Source organism: Meleagris gallopavo, chromosome 5 (assembly GCF_905368555.1).
Source record: "Meleagris gallopavo chromosome 5, MGAL_WU_HG_1.1, whole genome shotgun sequence".
Taxonomy (NCBI): domain Eukaryota; kingdom Metazoa; phylum Chordata; class Aves; order Galliformes; family Phasianidae; genus Meleagris; species Meleagris gallopavo.
The window spans coordinates 36,578,601-36,601,890 of record NC_139408.1 but is presented as its reverse complement, the minus strand read 5'-3'; the positions used below and the strand labels follow the sequence as shown (position 1 = coordinate 36,601,890).

The 23,290-nt window shown below is 36.4% G+C and overlaps 1 protein-coding gene across 7 annotated transcripts in view; it reads left to right on the top strand.

Moving 5' to 3' along the window:
- Nucleotides 1-23,290, top strand: part of SLC25A21 (solute carrier family 25 member 21) — a 227,000-nt gene that overhangs the window by 7,554 nt on the left and 196,156 nt on the right. The window lies entirely within an intron of this gene.

Sequence of the window (23,290 nt, the reverse complement as noted above, 5' to 3'; positions counted from 1 at the left end):
TGTATGTGTAGTCATGGTTGTTCAACTTTGCTCTTATCCTCTATGTCAGTGTTGCAGCATGAAAGCAAAGAATGGTAAGTTGCAAAGGTTTTAAAAACAAACATAATTTAAAGGCAGTTCCCATGATTTTTAGATTAATTTGAGATCTGAGTCATGAGGTTATGAATGTTAGGTGTTGGTGATGATAAACCAGCCTTACGTGTGTGTTCTCTTCAGGCTGGTTTGCAGTGCTGCCTTGCCTAGGACATAAATTCATGCTTAACCTTGTGGAGACAAGTACAAAAGAAAGCATCACATTGCTTATAGGTTGTTAGAAGAATTTGGTTTTCAAAAGACTTTCTTGCTGTAAATGCTGACAAGTGTCAGCATGATCTTGTACATGTATATACACTCCAGTTTTGTCAGGCTTGCTAAATGTGTGAACAAGAATGGTTGCCTTGTTCGTGCTGCAAGCTCTAAACACAATGTCCAGCACACTTTTTATATTTCTGTGAGTATATCTTAGGTAACATCTGTTTTTCCTGGATTGTTATACTAGATCATATTTGGAACAGTTCCTCATCAAAACCAGTTCTCCATTCAGACTTAAAGCAATTTGAAGAGGAAAAGACTTCTGGAAGAACTTGAGAGCTTTGAGAGTCCTCATAGTCCTGCTCCTCGCACTCATCTTATGGTCTGTTGTTACAGAACCAAAATAACTTAAGGACCACGATAGTATTTTGTCTTTCGGATGAGTGCTCCATTCTCTTCTTGGAAATGGAGTTAGGATTTGAAATGGAATTTGACATTCCCCTGAATCAAGCAGGGGAGGCTCTACTCATTACTCATTCTACCTGTTAGTAAAAATAAATAAATAAACAGCAAAACTGGAATGCTAGGTGAGCAATAAGATGGTCTTTACTTAAAACAGCTTCTCCTGTTTTTTGTTGTTGTTTTTTTTTTCTTTTTATAGTAATGAAGAAAATACATATCGATATGCAATACATTACATCTGGCATGTTCTTCCTTAGTATAAAATGTGATGATATTCTACTTGATAAAAATGAAGCAAATCAACCTATTTTTCCTGATCTGTCAACAAGGTTTTCTCCTGTTTGCAAAATAATAATTCTTAATACAAGAAAAAATAAAGCATTATTGATTAGGTGCTTCTAAAGGGGGTTAAAGAAGCACTTGGTCTGCCTTTCTGCAAATATTAAACAATGAATATTGTTAGAGACTACACTAAATGGAAAAAAAATGTTTTATTTGGAGTATGAAACTCTTCTAGGTTAATGTCCATAAAGTTTAAATTAGTTCAGACTTTTCTTATTAGAATAAATGTTTCCTTTTAAAAAGCATGATAATCATAATCAAGACTAAATTTGTTCTGTTATTTATTTTCGAAATGATTGTACATGTTTAGCAGACTTTTGATTTAAATCCCTAGGGATATATTGCAGACAGATGTTTAGATGACCTCATGTTTAAAGTAAAGTTATACTTGGACACTACATTAAATTTTCCCTAAAATCTTTCCTTATATGTTAGACTGTGGAGCAGTGCAGAAAGTATCAAATGATGTATGTTGAAAAGATACTGCTTTATTTTAAAAATAAGTTATTAAAATTCTGCAGATTTTGTTTCGAGCGTCCCTCAAAAGCACAAAATGCCTGATTATGAAAGAGTATGTTTATAAATGAAAATATTGTTTCTGATTTGAGAGTTAAATGGGAAACAGACTTTTAAAAAGGTTCCTTGAATTCAAATATAAATTTAGCATGTCATTTATACCTTCCCCATAGCTTGTTAAAGACTACAGTAGAATGTATGCATTCTTCAACTAATACTACATTATAGTAGGACCTAACAGTAGTCAGTATTTTTATTGTGTTCTTGCTTTAAAGGGCTAAGTAATAGTTTCTTCTCAAGCTGCAGCTGACATCATGGTGTAGATGCTTGTGATGGTTCCATATGTGACATTGAACAACATTTTGGAAATGCTCTTCAGTATTTCATCAAGTCATAATTATCAAAATTGGTCTGTTTAAAATAGATTTATTGATTGACAGATAAAAATAAGTTTCTTCAGTCTTTTGAAGTTTATATGAGCCACACTTGCAGTTAATGCATTTGGTTAGATAAACAAGTTACTGAATTGTTGGAATTCTGCCATTTGGAATATTGTACTAATAGATGTACAACTAATCTTGCCTCTATTAAATATTTTTCTTCCTGATTGCTACTTTCCTGTCAGAATGTACTATCTGTAGCCTGATGCAAAGGTTGCACTAAAACAGTAATTAGATGCATGGCACTTGGACTGCAAATACCCTTTGCCCAGGTCTCACGTGAACACTTCTGTAGGGCAGCCTTTTTTTCTGGTTTTCTGTCATTTGGGCTGATTATGAAGATGGATGTAGCCAGCAGAGCTGGAAGCCTACTTTGGGCTGGGTAGACCTTGATAAATCCATGCAAAAGCTATAATATTTTTCAATCAACTCATCCAGGTTCACTGCTTTAGAATCTTTCCTGGAGAAACAAATCATCTTGCAGTAGTTGAAGGCTCTTCTTTCTTAAAAGAGTGGATATTGAAGGGAGTAAAATAAGAGATCTCATCCTGCTCTTGAAAAATGAAATTTCATTCTGCCTTGTCTATCTAAAGTTCACTGCTCTTAAGTTAATGCATACAGAAAAAGATATGTCAGGCATGGATAATTACTGTTCTGCATAACATGGATTTAATTAAAGACTAGCAAAGGAATGTGGGTACCCATGTGATGCAATTACTATAAGCAAATAGTATTTTGTTTCTCTTTTTCTTCCTGAATAAAGATTTGGGCTTTAGCTTGTAACTCTGGAAAATAATGGCAAATATTCTTCTAAATGAGAATTAGATGTTTTGCATAAAAACCAGGATGGCATCTGATATTTCACACATGAACTAAAAGAAAATATGATGAATTTTTGAAGTAGTACATCAGTGTAACTCCTTTTCTATATCAGTATGCATAAGAATTCAAGCTATGTTCATTGTTTTGGAAAACTTGAAAAATGTATAGTTTACTGTATATTTGAATATTACTCGTTAGTATCATTTCTTATGTAACATTGTACTTACCTGAAATCCAAATATTTCTGGCAACTGAAGAATAAACAGCAAGATCATCAGAAAAAAATACTTTCTGGAGGTAGAGAAAAATAAGTTTATTTAATATTCAATTTTATACAAAGAGACTGAAGACTTATGAAAAACAAGAAGTGCCAATAAAATTGGAGCAGGTAGTCCTTAAACATTTACTTGAAATTCACTTACCAAACTTCTTGGCATGAAGCTAAGGGGCAGTATATAATGAATTTTTTTAAAATTTTCTGGATAAAGCAGTTTCACAGTGTCTTGGTTAGATATTGTTCACACACGGATTTTGTACATTCGTGAACGTTTTTCAGAATCATTATGAACACACTGATCGTCAGAGACTCTCCATAACACTTTACGTGGACTAGTAGCTTGCTCGATCTTGTAGCCCTACAGTGAATGCTTGGAATTACGCTGAAGTAACAGGCAACAACTCTTGTGCTTGTGTAGCTTGATCCCACCTTTCCTACTTTTTTTCTTTGTATCAATGGAAAAGGAATAATTAATGGCCATTCTACTTAAATATCCATTTTCTTCACACTTAATATACTGCTACTTGCATATGCATTTGACTGTGCAATATGCCTGTATTTTTTATTGTATCTGAGTAGTTTCGCTAAAGACTTCAGACGATGTTCTGAGATTTGCAAGAATCATGTGTTTTCTCTGGTGCCTCAGGAAAAATGAGCACTTGCAAGTAAATCAGACACTTTCACTGGCATGCTGCTAAAATTTTGTACAACCTGTAGAAATGCATGGACATCATCCTGGATGGAAGGAGATGGAGATGATTTGCATTGCCTGAACTGTGATTTTATTATTGTTTAATTTTTCTTCTCATCTGTAGTCCTTTGTGTCCTTATCTGTGCATCTTTCAACTGTTTTTAAGAATAGGGAGGGATCCTAAGGTAGCATGCTGTTGTGATGCTTGGAGTGAGTCACGTGCAATCTGTGTATTGAGTGAAGGCAGCATCTTTCAGAGAAAAAGAACAGTCAAGTAAAGATAGATTCTCATTTATTGCAAGCTCAGTTTTAAATTGGTCGTCTTCTGTTCTATCTTATTCCTTTCTTTCTACACTTTAATTTGTGGTTATAACTGCACCTAGAACCTTGGTTGCAAAATCTGTGAAGAACTGAAAACTCTGAAGGGAGGTTCAGCCATGTTTAATGACTCTCTTTTTCAGAGGACATAAAGAGGGCTGGAACCTTACTTAGCTCAACTGGAATAAGAATAGCTTTATTTATCTTTATTTTGGCTACAAACTCTGTAGTTAGGAAATTAAATTCAGACAGGAATAAATCATTCTATTGCATTTTGTATTATAGTTGGATTGTTTGTAAAACTTGAACATATTTTATATTTATGTTTGCTAATTGTTTTGTAAACCCTTTAGTATTCAGATTTGTAATATAAATAGTTTTGACTAAGGGCAAAATTTAGACTGCCTGCACTCTGCCTAAGCAAAAATTTGATGCCTGTGGCTTACAGAGCAATTCAGAGCAGGCCTGAGGACAGGGAAGAAGATGGGACCTTCCTTGGATTATCTTGTGACCCAGGACACTGAGGAACCAAGAAAACACCATTTTCTGGGTCTTTTTCACTGGTCTACAAAACATTCTTGCTTTTCTGGAGGGTATTTATGTCTTGCAGTTTTTACACAGTGGTGCAGGTTCAACAGGAGGACATACATATGCAGCAGCCAGGGTAGGGAGTCAAATCTCCTGAGAAATGACATGTTGGTGTTAATTTTTTTAAGCTTAATAGAACCTCAAACACAACTGCCCTACTCTCTGGGCCCTATTGCATTTACTTTTCATGTGCACTTTCGGGGAAATGGGCATTCCTCAGTGTTAGAGGCACAGAGGATTCAATCCAAGTTCCCATCTCATCTAACTTACTTGTTCTAACTCAACTGCAGATACTATTTGGTGTAAAAAAACAAAAAACAAAAAACAACAACAACAACAAAAAAAACTAGTTGTAAATCTGAGACAATCTAGTAAACTGTTGGGAACCCTGCACAAGACTTTAACTGATATCCATGTCTGTAGTTGGTCATGTTAAAAAATCTGCTGTCTTTTAATAATAATAATAAATTGTATCCTGCAGGAAAACAGTTTTATGGTAGTCAATCACATTTCTCTTACAGATCATAGTCTCAGTATATATCTGTTGTGAAAGAAATGGTTTCTAAAACAGGCTGTATAGTTCATACCCAGGGAGCTTGAAAGATCCAATCAGCTCTGACTGTGCTTCTAAAACGTGCAATCTGCTGCAAGGTACTGCTGGATCAGATGCATTGTGTTTAGTGAAAATCGCTGTGTGATGCGCAGAAAAGTGCCTTAAATCTCTTTTGGAGAAGTGGTCACCCTAAGGCTTTATATAAAAGCACATTTGCTCCTCAACAAATTGAAGCCGCCTTTGTTGCCGATAAAGAGGAAAGCCCTTTTGATCTACCACTGCAATAGCCATCTGTGGCGCACATTAGTCTACTACTTGCTGCCACTGCTCAGTGGCACCAGGTTATCATCTCTCTCAAACTTATTCTCAAACTTGAAGGAAAATAATTCTTTTTAGTGCTTGATTTCCCTTGCTCCAAGTTAGAAATGTAAAGACACATTACTATTGGCATATTTTGGAAGTGGTTCTATTGCCTTTTACTAAAGGGTCTGGGATGCATATCTGGAGATATTTTATCTCTGATTTGTATTTAGTCTGCACGTGATTGTCTTGCTGAGTGAGAAGCATGGCTCCCATGGGCCTTGGGCTCTTAGACAGTACAGTAAAGTCAGCACAGGTTTTTAGTAAGTGAGCTAGAAGAAAAGCAGCCTTCCCTGTCTGAGCCTATTTACTCTAAGTTATCTGATAGCATTGCTGTTCCATCTTGACTTCCTGGGTTACACTTTGAAAGTGTTAGATAAGAGGAATGTCAATATTTGCCTTAGCAACTTCTCCGGACAACTTAGTTCTTCTTTCAGTCAGAGCTGGGACCTGTTTGACTTCTCATGTTTTCTACTGAGATTTGCATCCCATCTCTGTTGATCACCTTCAACAGCTTTGAGCTGGAGGCTCAGCTCCAGCTTCTGGGCCTGAATCAAGTGTATGTCTTCTCTGCCATTGTACATGCTGCGTTTATTTATCTTTCTCCTTCATCTGTTGCTGGATGGATGTAGATAATGGTCTGACAGATTGGCAGAGTTTCTTGCATTTGATTAAAATTCCGTTTGGGTTTGCTTAGCTTAGAGCTGCTCATCATCTCTAGTTTTCCTAAAAGTCTTTTCCCCAGATCAGATCATTGTATGTAGAACATCATGTGTCAGAGGTATTTTTCTACTGTGTAGAAAACCTAAATGCAGGACCTAAATGGCTGTGTGCTCTGAATGCATGCAGATTGTGCTTTATTCTTGCCAGAATCCTAATGGTATCAAAATTCTAATGGGGAAAATATTTGCCATTAGCAATCTCTCCTAACATTTCTCTTCTCGTGTATAATTTAAATATATTTTTTTCCATACCTACAGACAAACTGGGTAAATAAATGAAGGCTCCCTGCTTTTTTCCTATCTAATGCAGTTCATTTATTCACTCTCTTCCTGCCTGCAACAAACTCAATCTTTAGAGGCTGTCTCTTGGAGAAGATTCTCTATTTACTGAGCATCAACTGTAGAAAGGAACAAATAAACTTTTCATGTTTCTTCTGCATGTAGAACTTTCTGGCAATTTGTCTCAAGCAGATCCTTTCCTGGTTTAGCCCCACATTTCAGCTGACTTTTCCTTATTGTATTCCAATGCATTGCAAAAATCCAGTACCAGAAAGAGTGCTTGTCAGTTGAGTATTTTGGATTTTTTCCATTTGCTATTTGTCTTTACAGTCAGCTCCAAAGTTGCTGTTAGGGATGATGCTTGTGTCAGCCCTGTTTCTCTCATGAACCGAGCGCTAGCTACAATGAGAACACTTTCTTTCATTGAGTGTTGTGGGTTTTTTTTTCCTACTGTTTCTTTCATCTCAGTGGATTTTATTAATATCTAGGTTATAGTTAGCACAAATTTTGAGTATATTTAAGTTAACCATATGTGGCTTTTCTGTTAGAAGACTTCTCACTGACCTGTAAAGAAGAGAGGTGTGCTATTATCTGCGCTTGCTCTTACAGTGTTAGAAATCTCTTTGAAATGATGCTCACCTTTTAGGGAACTGATCCAAGGAGCTTAGGTGACAAACCTAATTGGTTTTGGTAGAGTTTGCTTTCTGTTAGTTTATTTACCTGATCTGGGGGAGCTGGCAGGAATACCCAGTCAGGGAAGGAGAAGCAGGGCCTGGTTTGGGTGGCAGCTGGCTCCTTAGATTGCTGACTTGTTTTATAGGCTGTGGGTGAGTGCCAAGAATGCTTCAGCTTCTGAGTGTCACTCAAAGCTTAACAGATATCAGCGATTTAACTTGCTCTATTGTGATACTGATGAAGCTGTTTGTCACCTTCCATATATTCACTTGTCAGACCTGCTTCTCAGGTAACTCGAAGCCTTAACAAATACCATTCAAGGAAAATGCGTATTCAAATAATCCACACGAGGAAAAAGGACTTTGTTCAGCTTTGTGAAAGGATTAAGAGGGAAAGAATTTCTGCTTTTTAGGAAAGAGTTTAAGAAACTCCTGTTTGTAGTAATGGTACACTAATAATGAACATGTACTAATTCTGAACTGAGGTTAGAGTCTGGCAAGTGAATTTTGGGCTTTGTATCACACTTTGCTCAGCGTATAACTTGTGTGATTTTATGTGTGGAAAAAACAGTGAGTTGCAGCTATGGTGATTGAGTTGCTTCTCTTCTACTTCCCAGTGCAAGCCAATCTCTAGAGAAACCCATCACTGCTGTTGGCATTAATCTGGAACAGTGACAGATAAACCAAAGCATAGAAACACTTTTAGAAATGTCTTTTGCCTGGCTGATGCATATCACTTGAAGGCAGGGGCTGAAGCTGGAAGCACAAGGGAATTTAGCTTTTCAGCTCGCTTGCTCTAAGGCCATTGATTTTAATGTCTTTCTACTACATTATACTGGTTTGTTAACTGTATTTTTATGCCTGACAATGTTCTTCTTAATTTGCTTATAAATCATTAGAGGATTTTACTTACGTTATTTACAGTATTCTGTAATCTTTTTGTGTATCATACTTGTACTTCAGCATTTAAGGTGGAGATGGCAGTGTTGTGCTTCTTCGCTGTCTTGCTTTGAGTTTCGCGGACTACTTGATGATGGCTCACTCGCTTTTGTCTCTATGGACTCTAAGCCTAACAGCACAGATGGTTTTACTGTGTACAAGTTTTTCTGTAGGGAGTTAAATTTGTCTTTAATATGAAACAAAATCTTGAAATTAAGCAACAGCAGGTAGATGAAGATCAGGCTGTAAGTGATGCAGATAAATATGGTTCTAATTGAAAAATGGTAATATAAAAGATTTAATTGAAAAATCTTTAAATTGAGAATAGTTTTATTTCACACAAAGCATTGGCTTTGTTAGTTCCATTTACAATGGAAGAACTATGGATTTTGAGCTGTTCATCATCCAGAACTTACAAAGTTTCATAGTATTTATGGAAGTTCTATAAAAGCTCTTTGAAACTATAAGATTCTTTTCAGAAAACAAACAAACAAACAACAAACAAAAACCAAACCAAACAAACAAACAAAAAAAGCCCACATTGTCCCTAGGGTATTAAAGATGTCTGGGCAAAAACTCATTGGCTTGAATAAGATCCCAGTTCTGTGTTCAGAAGACTGATAGTTTGTGTTCTTAGTGGAAACGAAGCAGTATATCAGAACATCTGGGACTTCGGCTTAGCATCTGGAAAGCAGCCAGATGCTGAGCTTGGTGGTCCTGCACCTGTGGGCACCGTGCCCAGCTCAGTCCCGTGGAGCTCTCAGATACCCTCACCCTGCGCAGTGTCTTGCACGATGATGTCTGAGGAGCTAAAGTCTGCTGATTACTTCTGTCTCAGCTCTCTCTTGTTCTCATATCGTGACGTTAACTATATAAGCAAATACTTTTTGAGTCTGTTGCTAACAGAGGCTTGCAGATGATGGATGTCTCTGTTATTCCATGATGCTTTTATTTTTAATCCTCTAATTTTACTCCTTGTCTCTTCACCGATTCATCAACCACTTTCTGGTTGAATAGTTTCACTGTAAATTTTTATTCTACCTCTGCCTTCAAGAATGTGCATCTGTTGGTAAACTGCTATGTCCGAACACAGCTATTAGGAGAATTCAGTAGCAACTGTGTAAATATTTTTGGAAATATGAAGACATGTAGTATGAAAGTATAATGTACTGTATATCAGCAGCATAGATATTTTTAGTTCTTTATTACTCTTGCAACTCTTGCAACTCACATTGATAGTGGAAGTTTTAAGAGCATAGCCCTTTGTAAGTATGTGGTAGAGTTTGTTTTGCTACCAAAACTTACCTTTTATATCTTACAAGTAAAGCCTTTGACATTTAAGACATTTGAATAACCTTCACATACAGAAATGTGAAACAGGGTTAGAAGAGGGGTCCTATGCCACACATCTGTGTTCTGCATCTACAATGTATCCGTTTCTTCAATGGCTCTGGTTGTATTTAGCACTAGAACTATCCACAATTTGCTGCTTAAAAAACTGATATTTTAAAGGTAACATCATTCATATCTTCTAGTCCTGACTGTCTGTACAACTCCTATTTCACTACTATAATTTCTATTCCTCTGAAACAGAAATTTCCTGAAAACTGGCTCCAGACCAAGGTGCTTCATTATGCTTAAAACATAAATAATATAATCTACATTATGATAGAAGTGTTGTGTGTTTGAAATTTGTCCACTTGTATCTATGGTGATTTTCAGAATTATCATAAAATAGACCATTGTTCTTTGTCTTCAGTGCTTTACCTTTTTTTTTTATTATTATTATTTTTTTTAGTGAATGCTGAAGCTGTTTCATGCGGGTACTCAGCACCACATTGTTCCTGTATACTACTATTACATTGCCTCTGTTTTTGTTTTCTATTTCAAACTCTCATGTATTAGTTGCAAAAGACTACACCTTATTTGAAAATTCTGATACATGGATATATTTCCTCAGGTTTCTACAATAGTGACTGATATGTACAGAATATATTCACTTAAAAAAAAAAAAAAAAAAAAGGATGAATTATGGCTTAAAACATTCATGTAGCTTATGCAATTAAAAGTAACTTCCCACTAAAGCTAATGAGTGGAACCATGCCTCATGTAAAAGAGGAGATCAAAATCAATCAAGAAAACCCCAGCTCTGCATCTTCCTCCTCTGCAGCCAGGCTTTTGCTGCATATGAAATCCTGAAGACTAAAATTAACCATAACCAGTGTAGTGCTAAATTTTCAGAAGATTAGAGATGGTTGTTTGTGGGCATGAACAGCTCCTTTCACTGTGTGCTAATCTATTTTAATGATGATACTTACAAATGCTAACAATTTTGTTGCTCATCAAAGCATACAGAAAAATGAGGGGAAGTATCATGTTATGGGGACATATGCCAGCATTTTCTGCAGCTTGTGTGTGTCTGCAATGACCTGGTAGCCATGGACTGCAGTAAGTCTCTAAAGATGACTAGGTTATTTTTTTTTACAGTTTGTCCTAGGGATTTGGAGTCACTTGTTCTTATTTTAAAAAAGTGTCCAGAAGTCTGAAGTGCTGCATTTAAAACATGCATCTTAAATAGCATCTTATTATTCGCCTCTTTGCTAAGCCTACTCCCATACTGTATCCTTGTCCCTTCTCATAAAAGTGTTGCTAGCAAAGAGGAATATGCAAGCAGTGTGTCCCCTCAGCTCTCTCTGTCCATTTTGTTTCCCTGTATAAACAAGCATTTACTGCTTACGCTGATGTGTGGTGGCCTGGCCATTTTGTATTTGAAGCTGTGTGCTGTCGTTTGGGTAGAAGGGTCAAGGTGTTTAATACTTGAGCCAGAACAGTTGCCGTCCTGCAGCTGGTGTGGATTTCCTTATGTAAGAGTATTTCACTCTTGTGAATTTTTGCTGTAAGCATAAACACTAATATAAGTATTGAATATTTGCAGATCAATGGAAGGTGAGGGGATTAGTTTAAAAAAAAAAAAAAGTGGATGTACATAACCTTGACTGTTTAAAAGTCTTTTCTTTTAGAATGCTGTGCCTGTTTAGATCACTAATATATTTTAATTGTTTCCATCTTTCAAAATATATGTAACAAGTTCATTTTTTAGTTGTTGTTACACAAATAAACTGGTATTAAATGCACTGCTTTCTTTCTTTCAAACATACTTTCAAAATACTGCTTAATGTGGTTTGAAGATTTTGCCAACATAACGTTCCAGATCCTTCTCTTGTATGAGGGTGGTTGATTACATCTATCTTTTGGTTTACAAATGCCAATTTATTCCAAAGAATGCAAACCCTGGGACCGTTTGTCATCACACTTTGATTGTAGTTCACTTCATTATTCTATGTAGGAGGAAAAGCAAACAATTAGATGCCTGAAAAGGGGAGGGGTGTGAGGGGAAACTGGAACATCAGCTATGCTAAACATTCTTATTACATTGCATACTTTAACCTCCTATTGATTTCCCATTGCTTTTAACACTTACCTGCCTGGATGTGACAAATTAGATATGGGGGGAGGAGGGAAGCAAACTAAAAACTACCAGCCAAACGAAAAAAATCCAATTGTACCAAAGAAATCCTAATCCACAAAATCAGAAACCTTTGTCTGAAGCACTATATGTCAAGGTTCTAGAAACAGACCAAGGGTTACAGTCCTTTAGGACTTAACTTTTGTAGACTAGGTGACTGATTTTTTTTTTAATTATTAAAAATTCTTTCAGTTTTCACTTGAATTAGAGTTCAGGTTTCAAAATCTGATTTGTTAGGCATAAACATTCAGTTTGTAGACTTACTCAATTCCAAGCCATGCTGTTACCAACAGTGTTGATATCCTATTTCTCTGCAGGACTGCACTCAGCAGCTGTATAAAACAGCATTGTTGGATCACTGTTATATAAAGTATCACAGGGCAGAAGGATAGTTCCCACCAGTTTTGTCATGCTTCTGCTCTTCTCACTTCTCCAGTGTTAGACTGCTTGGCCATGATGCAAGTGACTTGTGTTAAGCACCTTTGCCAACCAAGAAGCTGGTATTACTGCATGGGGGGAGCAGGGTGACCACTTCAGGAGTTTGGGAACAGCTCATGCTCTAAGCTGCCTGTATTGAGCACTATTCCATGAAAGATTTAAGGGCTGGGAGGGATGGTGTGCTTGTTATACCAACCATGACTGTGGAACTAGCAGGGAAGAAGGCTTCAGTTGAAGTGTTAAATATTTCCTCAAAGCTGGGATTGTAATCCTGACTTCCTGCCTCCCACCTGAGTGCTTCTTCCACCAGGCCAGTGCATAGCCTTTGATCCCAAGGATCTTTAATTATGCAAAGTGCACCAGTCTGAACCAGAGAGAATGAATGCACTCACCTTTTACTGTTACTCCGTTCTAGTACTGCATTTAGGGCAATCTCCTAGGAGCTGATAAAGTCAGGTTAAATCTCTTTTTGTAAAGGCAGACGAGGAAACTGTTTCCTTTGCCTCAATGCTATTAATTTGTTTACTTGTTAGTTTTGCTGGTACAATCCCCATCATTGCCTTTTCAAAGGAGGAACAAATCTTCATGCATCTAATTCAAGGGTGAGGCTGCAGGCTGAAAACACCAGGCCGAAAGAGCTTAAATCTGCTGGGATTTTGCGTATCTGAGAGCAAGGGGAGGGCTCTCACTGCTTGGCATTTCCAAAGCTGCTCTTCAGGTGGTTGCTTAAGGGTTTGGCTCTTTACAGGAATCCCACAGATATTCACCACATATGTGAATTAGGCATTTGGGCATCCTGCCTAACACTGAGTGGATTGCACAAATGAGGCAGAGAACTTGATGGAGGTACAATAGCATTCAACATTTTTTAGTGTGTGTTTTATAGTTTTAGTCTCAAGGCAGCCATTTCAGACTTTGAGAGTGTCAAGAGTATGTGTGAGGGGTACAGTAGAGGAAAGGGAGACTGACACTGAGATTGGAATAAATACCCATTCCTGCAGTAATAGAGGGAAAAGCTCTAGCAAAATAGGTTCAAAAGGAGTTGAGTGTAGCATCCGTTTTAGTGGTTCAGACGGCAATTATTCTGTTCTTCAGTTGTGTATCCTGAAACAAGCTACTTACTATAACATCACTAAAATGTGCAGTAAAGCAAGATGCTGTACATTCTATTGTATTCTTCTTCTGGTGTGCATTTTTTGAAATGACACTTTGACAATGCTGTAAAAATGAAGAACAGCAAATTTTGAGTGAAAATTTCAGAAAAACAGTGTGTTCTATTAAAGTGTAGCTGGTGAGGTACACGTACTGTGCAAAGGAGAGGAACTGAAGCTCCAGCTGCTGTGGAAACATTTTCTGAGTGACTGTGGGATACCTGTGTGGGCTGTTAGTGACTACTTCTATTAGAGGATTAAGGCTTCATGACTATTGTCTTATTCTTAATCTTCTTCAGTTTAAGAAGTGAATGTCCCTTGTTTCAAGAATAATTTTTTTTTTTTCTGCCAGTGACTTGCAATTTTGCATTACAGTGACTTTGGGAACAGTATTTTCATCACTGGATTATGTGGAGATATGGGGATATCCTTGCTGCTGAGTGGCTGGTTTTTGGAGACTTGTGTGTCAAACTTCAAATGAGAGAGAAATATGTTAGAGAACAGAGGATGCATAGGCTTTGAGTTTCTCTATTGCTTCACTGATGAGTCAACAGAAACTCAGAACATAAATTTCAGGCACCTAGAGTTCCTTGATATTTGCTTGTTTTTAACCATTAGTCTTTCATTAATCATTTTTTTAACCAATATTCACTACCCAAAGTGCTTAAACTCCCCTAAAAGGAACATCCACATACATGTGAAGATCTGTTAATAACAAGTTTGTGGATTTGAAGCAAAACCTGAACAATTACTCAAGGCTCCAAAACTGACATCTGCTATGGGTGTATGTGTCTGAGGGAGTCCATCAGTGCTGATAACTTATAGGAACTGAAATTTTAGGAGGAGCAGCCACTGAATCATCTGACAGCTTGGTTTGATGCAGCCCTTACATGAACTCAGTAGGAAGACTCCCATTCATGTCCCTGTTCATTAGGGAGCCCTTTAATGCATGAGCAGGCATTTCCCTAGTTCAAAGCATGTCTGTCAGCTTCAGTGGAATTGCAAACAGACTTTGGCCTGAGCCCATCTCCCCCGCTCCTGTTTTGTTTTTTAGAATGCAAATAAAAGTGGTTTTAGTTCAGTTTTTAGAAGCTGGACTAGGGCCTCTCTTCCCAACCATGACTTTTTAAATAAAAATGATATTTTTTTCAAGTTGTGTAGGCTCAACAAGGGAGGTGAGCTGCATTGAGAATCATAGCTTTCATAGCCTAGAAAGCATTTGCATGAGCTGACAGTTCTTTGTGCCTGACCCCAGCTTTTGGCAACCCCACAATTCCTGACCAAAAAGCAGGAATGCTTTGGCAGCTTTCTGGATTTTCTTGATGTTTCCTTAAGGTACAGTGCTTCCATCTGCTTTTTCAGAGGCTTGAGAAACCTAGAAGGCACAGATTTTCTGTTCTGGATAGCCTCACTTGGTTTTAGGACAGAAAAAGTTGTAGGGTTTTCTTCCTGAATTCTTCTAAATAATGTCTCTTAGGTCTGGTTTAATACAATGAGAGAATAATTTATTCATGTTATGATTGCTTTGTGATTATTTTGTATGGGGATGATGCATGTTAAGGGAACACAGCGAATTTGCACACAAACTATCAGGCTGTCTTTCTCTAATAGACTTAAAGGAAAAAAAATGTTACTTGCTTGGTTTCCACCACTAATGAATATCATTTAAAGAGTTAAAAATAAAAATTCAAAGATGTCTTATCCATCTTCCTTACCAGGATTATGCTAGAATGCTTTTTGCCCTCCCCTAGTAATATCTGATGCTCTGATAATCTTCATTATGTCTGTTTTGACCGTAGTTTATACTCAGTCAAAATCAAGTAAAATCAAGGCATGTAACAAGCAAACCACCAGCTATGCAGGAACAACAAATTCTAAGAATATTTATTGAAAATTGAAAAAACAAGATAAAGTCAACTCAATGGGGACCACATTGATGCTAAAAGGCAGAAAACATCACATATTTTTTGTTTCTGCTTTTGCTCTGTCTGGGAAACTTTTTCGTTACATGCTTCCTCTATGTCTTTAACAACAGTCAAAACAAAATCTTTGAAAATCAGTATATGGTAGCAATATCGGATACTAGTTAGAAGTCAAAGATCCATGTCATCCAGTCTTCATCTTTTATTAATAGAGGTTCCTTTCATGTTAAATATTCAACTGTAGTTTTTAGGACCAACAGAATAAGCCGTATGCAATCTTACATATCTGAGCAATGTTTTTAATGCACAGAATGCTAACCCTCTGTCTATATAATGTGAAAATAAAATGCATGGTACAGTTCATAGAAATCTTACTGCTAGCAGACTTTCAGAGCATGCAAGATGTTCTTCTGGAGTGCAACTGGAGGGCTGATTTGTGAGAGCATAGTTAACTTCGGCATTTTTAGCTGGCCTGCTTTTCCTACATTTGCAAAATCAAATCTTGGTACAAAAGCAATGAAGTGATATGAAAGTAGCTTGAAAGCTTAATATGTATGCTATGTTGTTTGTGTTACCTTGTCTTTTTCAGTGTTCATGTTCCAAATTTGTTTTATTTATGGGCGCAAAAATCAAAGGATATTATATCTTATCCTTACATTTAATGCTAATTAGTCATTTTCCTCCCCTGAATCTAAATAATCTCTTCTATATGTTTTAAATACTTGCAATAAAATTATTAATAATTTTGTTTGAAATTAATAAAGACAGAAAAATTTAGTGTCTTATATTGTGTGTGTATTTTTTAGAGAATAAAATACTAAGCAACAGTGAACGGCTTCCACCTGCTAGTAGCCATACTGATAATCCATTGGGGTACACACTAGGAAGATTTTACACAAGTTAGGGTACTGTTTTATAGAAGGTTTTCTGAAGTTAAATTAAATTCTGCTCCGATGTGGTTGAGAGATCCTACTTCCTGCACAGAGGCAATGTACTGAAGTTATCTGGATTACTTGCACTGAAACCTGGACTGTTCTCAGAGCGTTACAGATAATGTTCCAACATTGAAGATGCTCTCCTTGCATAAGCAAAAGTCTGGGAGACAGGTTAATTGTGAGGAATGTAAATAAGAATCAGTTGTGCAATAGTATTTTAAGCATCTAGTAATTTATTTAATTCATAGTGATTTTCATTTATTTCATGTTCTGCAGTGTTTAGCATGAAGCCAATTTATACTTTTCCCATGAAGTCTCTTCACTGCTCAGAGAAAATATCTTTGAAAACATATGTTCTTACATAAGAGTCTGTTTGTGGGAACTTCAGGGAACTTGTGCAGACTTGCTTAATCATCCTCTGGAGAGCAGCAATGCTTATTTCCTGTCTGCTTCTATTACTTGATGCTGTGCCTTAAAACGGCACTGCAAACAGGAAGAAAACAGTTTCTGAATCAAAAGGAAACGCTTGAAAATATAAGGAAAAATGGAATAAACAGCTGTATGAGAGCAACTCAGTGTAAATAAGCAATTAATTCTTGAATGTTGCACATTTGATTACATAACTTAGAAGCCATAGTACTCTGTTCAAGTTCTGAAAATCTGATTCCAGTTTTGAAGTAATTTCAATATATACGATTTAATATTTATTTTCTTTGGCTTTACAGCAGTCATTGTGTTCACATACCTTTAACTTCCTAAAAATAAGGATAACATTGCAGCTGTTAGGACAGCAATTAAACTGTGAAGATGATATCAATGTGTTCGTATACACAAGATGCTCTTTAGATGAGAATATGGAAAATATGTGTGTGTGTTTGTTTTTCTCAGCTCAGCTCTTAGGTGAACTGGACAGTGCACCTTCGTATTTAGGTAGCATACCATATCTTCTGTTTTCTTTCCACTAATCTAGCAAAAAAACTCCTTTGAGACTGTCTTATATAAAATACACCACAATTTAGAAAATATTTTTTTCTAGCACAAAGAATACTACTGATCCTTTGACATTTTCTTTGCTGCATCTATGGTGTACCTCTTGTTTCTGCTTTAATGCAGAGAAGACTTCAGCGATTCTCTGTCCCTTTGTGATTGTTTCCATGCCCATGTTTCTAGAGTTGAGTTATTTGTGTTTTTCTTTGTTTCTCTGGGAATAAGACTAGAGAGGCACAGTAGCAGAGGTAGAATCCTAAAACTTCTGTCATGTTTTTGTTGTAGTTGGTGGTGGTGGTGATGGTTTTTTTTGTTTGTTTGTTTTTGTTGTTTTTTGTATTCTTGTATTACCAAAGGCAGATATTTTTAGTTTCTTCCTTCACTTCAGCCCTTTGATATTCTGATGAGACTTTCTTCTTTCTTATCATGCTTTTTTCATACTTTGCACCTAGCTTTTGAGCAGCCTTATCTATAAACATGAGTTCAAGTGCTGTTTCTCTGCTGTTGCTTGTATTACTTTTACTTCAGACCTCAAGTGTTTCTGTCTAGATTAAAATCTTTGACGTGTCAGTTCATATTCAGGAGATCCATAACAGGTTTGAAGCCTTCTTACTGTAGATTTAATAAAGAGATGTTACATTACTGACTGTTGGTCAGTCAGATCTTTAGCTATGGTGTCATTTTAGGCAGGACAGGGGGGAAACTTTGATGCCCATTATCAAAGCCTTTGTGCATAAGTTTTCCAGGATCAGGTTTTCTGGACAACACTAATATGTAAAACACTTTTTGAGGTGGCTGCCATATTTTATCTTTCTTAATGCAAGATCCTTTTCTTTGGAAGCAAGAAATGTGATCTTGCTTGTGTCAGTTCACAAAGAGGATCTCCAGTGGCAGGATGAAGTATATCACCTTCAATGTGTTTATGGACCTCACATCTCAAATTCTTTTCGTTCTCGTATCATTCCTCCAAACCTAGGAAGCTCTTATCCAAGGGGAAAAAGCAATTGTGTGTGCAAACTGTAGTGAAGGCCAAATCAGGACATTAAAAGAAGATCCTCCTTCCTAGTCTCACCCAAAGAATAAGTAAAATTAAATTCTGACTATGCATTTTTAGGCACACAGATCACAAAGCCAGTACTGTTTGGTTTCAATAACTTCCTCAGAAGAAAACAATGGGGAAGAAGATTATTTTTATTAAACAAACAAACAAAAAAAAAACCTGCGATGCATTGCAAGTAATTCTGACAAAACAAAATTAGAGTTAGGAAGAAATAGCAAAGTAGAGTAATGGGAAGAAATCAAATAAGAAAGAATAGGAAAGTCTACCCCTTTTAATTCACAAAGTGGCAGTTTTATATTTTGCTGCTTTAAGGGAAGGAAAGAAATAAGTTGGGTTTTTTTTTTAATTATTTTTATTTTTATAGAGCTAAAAGAAAAGCCCATACCCTCAAACCCAGTTAGGAAATAGCTCTTCACCACTGATTATTTTAAGTATCTTCGGAGTTCCTGGACTATATTTGCCAGAATATGTATTTCTAGAAAACAGTGTAGGATGTTTCCTAATTTTGCAGTACTTTACTGGAAAAGGTTTATGCTTGCTTATGCAGAAAATCTCAAATACCTGTGAGGCAGGAAGGTCAAGGATAGTGTTTATGTTTACTTTCACCAGATAGTCATCAATTTTACTGAAGTGATTAAAAGTGTCTTAGGTATGGTATGGGAAACGAGTTTAGCTTCTGCACTTTGGAGAACAAGCAGAAGAAAGTATTTAAGTCTCGTTTTGACTTTTAAAGTAGAACAGAGCTAGCAGCACCAAAGAAGAGCCCAGCTTGGCAAATCCCCCTGTCCTCTTGTAGCTCAAAGAGCTGACCTGATATTTGCGTCCTCTGGAGAAGCATAAGTAGAGCTCAGGATGACGGCAGCTCCCCACCACAGTCCTGTGACAGCATCACTACCTCGGCCTGCTCTGAGCTGTGAGTCCATGGCTGCAGCCAGCCCTGTCACAGCTGTTGCCTTCTGCTCTGAGCAGGAAGATGCTGAACGTGCGATTCCAAAATGAAACCTGAGATTTGAGCTGTACCCAAGCAATAATTAATAGCTCCACTTGTAGGTGCAGAATGCTAATTGGCTGCTATTGATAGCGCAGTAGGCCAACATGCATCGTTGAGGTCTGTCGTAGCATCACTTTGTTTAAACCCACACTACATTGCCAGCAGCAGTATGCTGACGGAAAACTGTCACAACAGCCATCACTGCAATCTAGGAGTTAAGTTTGACTGAAACATATGTCTTCAATTTTAATAGCTCAGCTTCCCAGATGCCCTAGAGGAGAATATTGCCTGAGAAGGAGCTTTTCATGTAGGAATAATTTGTGTTAAGTAGCTCAGTGATCTGTTTGTTAGGTTAGAGCTGACAGTTTGTTTATATTTCTAAAGGGATATGATGAATGGGGGAGAAGTTGATGCTAATTAGCCTAAATTGTTCCTAAGAATGCAGAGAACTTTGCCAGTTTCATTGTTTCTGTTTCTTTGCACATTTTCAATAATTGAATGGAGCTCAGACCATTCATCATAATTTTAGGTAAGATGGAAATAAACGAACGTAGCACGGGCCGGCCTGTACAATGGAAGATGTCACTTTAAGGGTCAATTAGGTAAGACATCAAACTAGGACTAACGCAACGTTCTCTAATCCGATTGTATAAATATGGCAAATGTGAGTGTTTTCATCTAAAAAATTAATTCTCTCTGTCATGATACTAGTATGTAGGTTTTCTTCTTGAAAGGCAGCTTTTGCTCATTAGCATAATGTTTTTATCTTAGGCTTTAGCTGCTACCTTGAGGTGTGGACCTCTGACACTGTGAGAAAATGTGCTACTTTTCAGTATACTGTGTTTCAGATAAAATTAGTCTAAAAATTCTGCTCTTGGGAGAAAAAAAGCATTGGTCAGGTGTGATTGCAAGTAGTGTTAGCAGATGTAGCTGAAACGCATCAAACATATAGCAATGTATAACAATGGAAAAGCTTTTAATATTATCCACTTGACTTTGCACAGCATGTTGTATTACCCTTTGTTTTAGGCTTGGGAAACATAACTCTGCTCAAATTCAAAACATCCTGTGCATACGGAGAAGGCTAATTTTGTAAGAATGTATATTTTGTATTTTATTCCTTGATAAATTGAACTTAGATTTGGGGGATGGGGACCTGGAATGTTTTTAGGCCTTATACAAGACCATTCTTTTTTAATTTATGCACATATAATACCACAGGAAGAGATGGTATAAATTTGTGGACTGTGGAGAATGAGTGAACATTTTTGAATCAGGATCTTTAAAAGGGGTGAAATTTGAGTATGATTAAGTTAGGAAAAAGGCTCGCTTACGGCGGAAGTCAAAGACTCTGTATACATTATAGGCATGTCATGGCTTTTAAAAAGTTATGTTAGACTCCTATACAAATTGTGAAGGAATTTGTATAACCCCAAACAAAATTCTGTGTGGTTCTGAACTCTTTCAAAGTACAAAACAAAGTAAAATAAAATAAAAAGGAGTGAAATAATAATAGTAGTTAGTATTCCGGTCAGGAGTGTTGCTGTAGGGCAGGCTGGTAGTTTACACTGCATGGGTGTTTTGTTGGTCACTAATTTTCTTGGAAGGAAATGATCCCATGGCTTATGCTATCCGCGTTTGTGCATATTTGCCCTATAATTGGCATTTACTAAGGGGACTTTTGGTTTGATGGATGACTGTCAGGGTATTGCCTGCTACCTTTGATGCGGACTGCTTTTGTATGAGGTTTTTTTTTACATTAACTCATTAGAAACTCTGCTCTGCTTCAACATGCTTTTTATTTGCTTTCTGAAAATGTGAGACTTTACAGCCCACGTTTCAAGGGATTTACTGAGGTGTTATTTGCATACCAGTATTTTCATTTGCACAGAAGAAGAAAAGTACATTGCAGAAAAATACTAAATTGTCAGCCTGTGAATCTTAAACTTATGGAAGGTTCATCTAATCAACTTAATTTTTCATATGTTAGGCCACTAGCAAAGTATCTTTAGAGTATAGCTTTAATTCTGGTGTTCCTAAACTTTTTGTTTGTTTTTTAAGGGAAAAAAAAAAAAGGTAGTAAAAATTCAGTCCCATAAAAGCAGCATGTATAGTAATACTGTAACAGCGCATCAATATTCAATGAATTTTCAACAAAGAAAGGATTGGTATCTAAGACATATTAGTGGTTTCTCGGTCTTTTCTTGATTTGGTCTTTTTCTGTAATGCAAGTGGGACAAATAGAAATTAACTGTAACATGATTTATAATGCAGTTATAATAAAACTATAATTACCTACCAATATATTTTAATCCCATTGCCATGTTTTGATTTTACATTTGGAAAAGCATATGAAAGAAATGGAAATTGTGTGTGCTGACGCTGTTGCTTTGTGAAAGTTCCTTTAATAAAACATTTTATCTACAAATAGTTGTGTAAAGGAGAATCATAACTTCTATACTGAGCAATACTTCTCTTATCACAAAGAAATAATTGGAATGAGCAGCAGGTTAAATTCTTCCTCTGGGTTCACAGACTCAGGACATTTAATAGAGGACTTCCTACTTTTTTGTTTCCTTTTATTTATTGCCTTGATTTTTTTTTTAAATACAGCACTGCAAGTGTTTGCCATGCTTTAAAAACAACAACAACAACAAAAAACCAAACAGAAATGGAAAACATTCATTTATAAACTCCTGAACTGTTTTTTTGTTGTTGCTTGTTTTTTTTTTTCTTTTTTTCCCTCTGTTTGTTTTTAGTTGATGGATGGATACAATGTAATACGTATAGTGCATACAGCCATAGTAAATGCAACTATAGAATAAAAAACACCACTGAAGTTCCTAGTTGTTTAGGTCTGAAGATTTGCACTAGACAGTTGACATGGGAACACAACATATATCCTTCTTTTTGGCAATTCAAGATATTTCTGAAGGATCTGAAATTTACTTGGGTTGATCTCAAAATGAAATCATTAATTTGTTCATAGTCCCGTAAATTACTTGTGTATGTTTTTAACTTGCTTGAACAGATTCTCTGACACACTCAAGTCTAATCATTTTTAAAATGGTTTGCAAGCTCACATCTCTCTTGCCTGTACATTCTGGTTGCTGTAATTAGCTGTTGCTAATTGTCTGAAATCTGTTTGAATGGGACTTTTTTGTTAATTACAAGTAATCCTGACTCTGTCATGAGGAACTAATCTGTTTCTAGTAGAAAACTTTTATGAGTATATAAAGTACATATTAACCACATATAATTCTATTCTTAGGAATTTGTGAATTAAAAGACCTATTAACCTCATTGAACTGGAAAAAAAGTTCACTGACAGTGTTTGAAATGTTCAGCTCCCTTTTATTTATTTTTCATGGCTTGGTACAGTACCATAAGATATCAATGCCAAAAGAAACTGAAACTAAGTGATCAAATATTTTGTTTGTTTAATTTTAAAAATTAACTCCATCTTTTAGTTTTGCCTAGGGGTAACAGAGAATGGGGAGCTAAAGATTTGGAAGAATATTTACCCATGATTTAAGCTTTTAATTTCCATCTTGAGAAAGACTTAAAATAAAATCTTGTGTTTGAATAATGTTGTTGTGGTTGTGATGCCAGTATAAGACAGGCAAGGTTTATGCAGTCATCAAACTCAAGCAAGGGAAAACAAATGATCAGTTGCTTATTTCATGCTTGTTTTGAGTAAAAATCCAATGTTTGATTTTACCAACAAGTAACACACACACACACACACACACAAAATTGCTGTTCAAGGGGTTTTTATTTTCCCCACGAGAGGACTATCAAGTGGTTTGTTACTCAACTTGACCAGCCACAAGTAGCTGTTCCAGTAGTGGTGAAGTATCCCCTCACTTACACATAATGAATAAACGAATGAAGAGGAGGACAACATTCATTTACATTTATTTCTGTGGCTTATTTGGTTAAAGAGACTTGTCTAATAATAAATGCAGAGGACTGCAAGCAATATTTTCCTGTTCTTTTGCTGGTT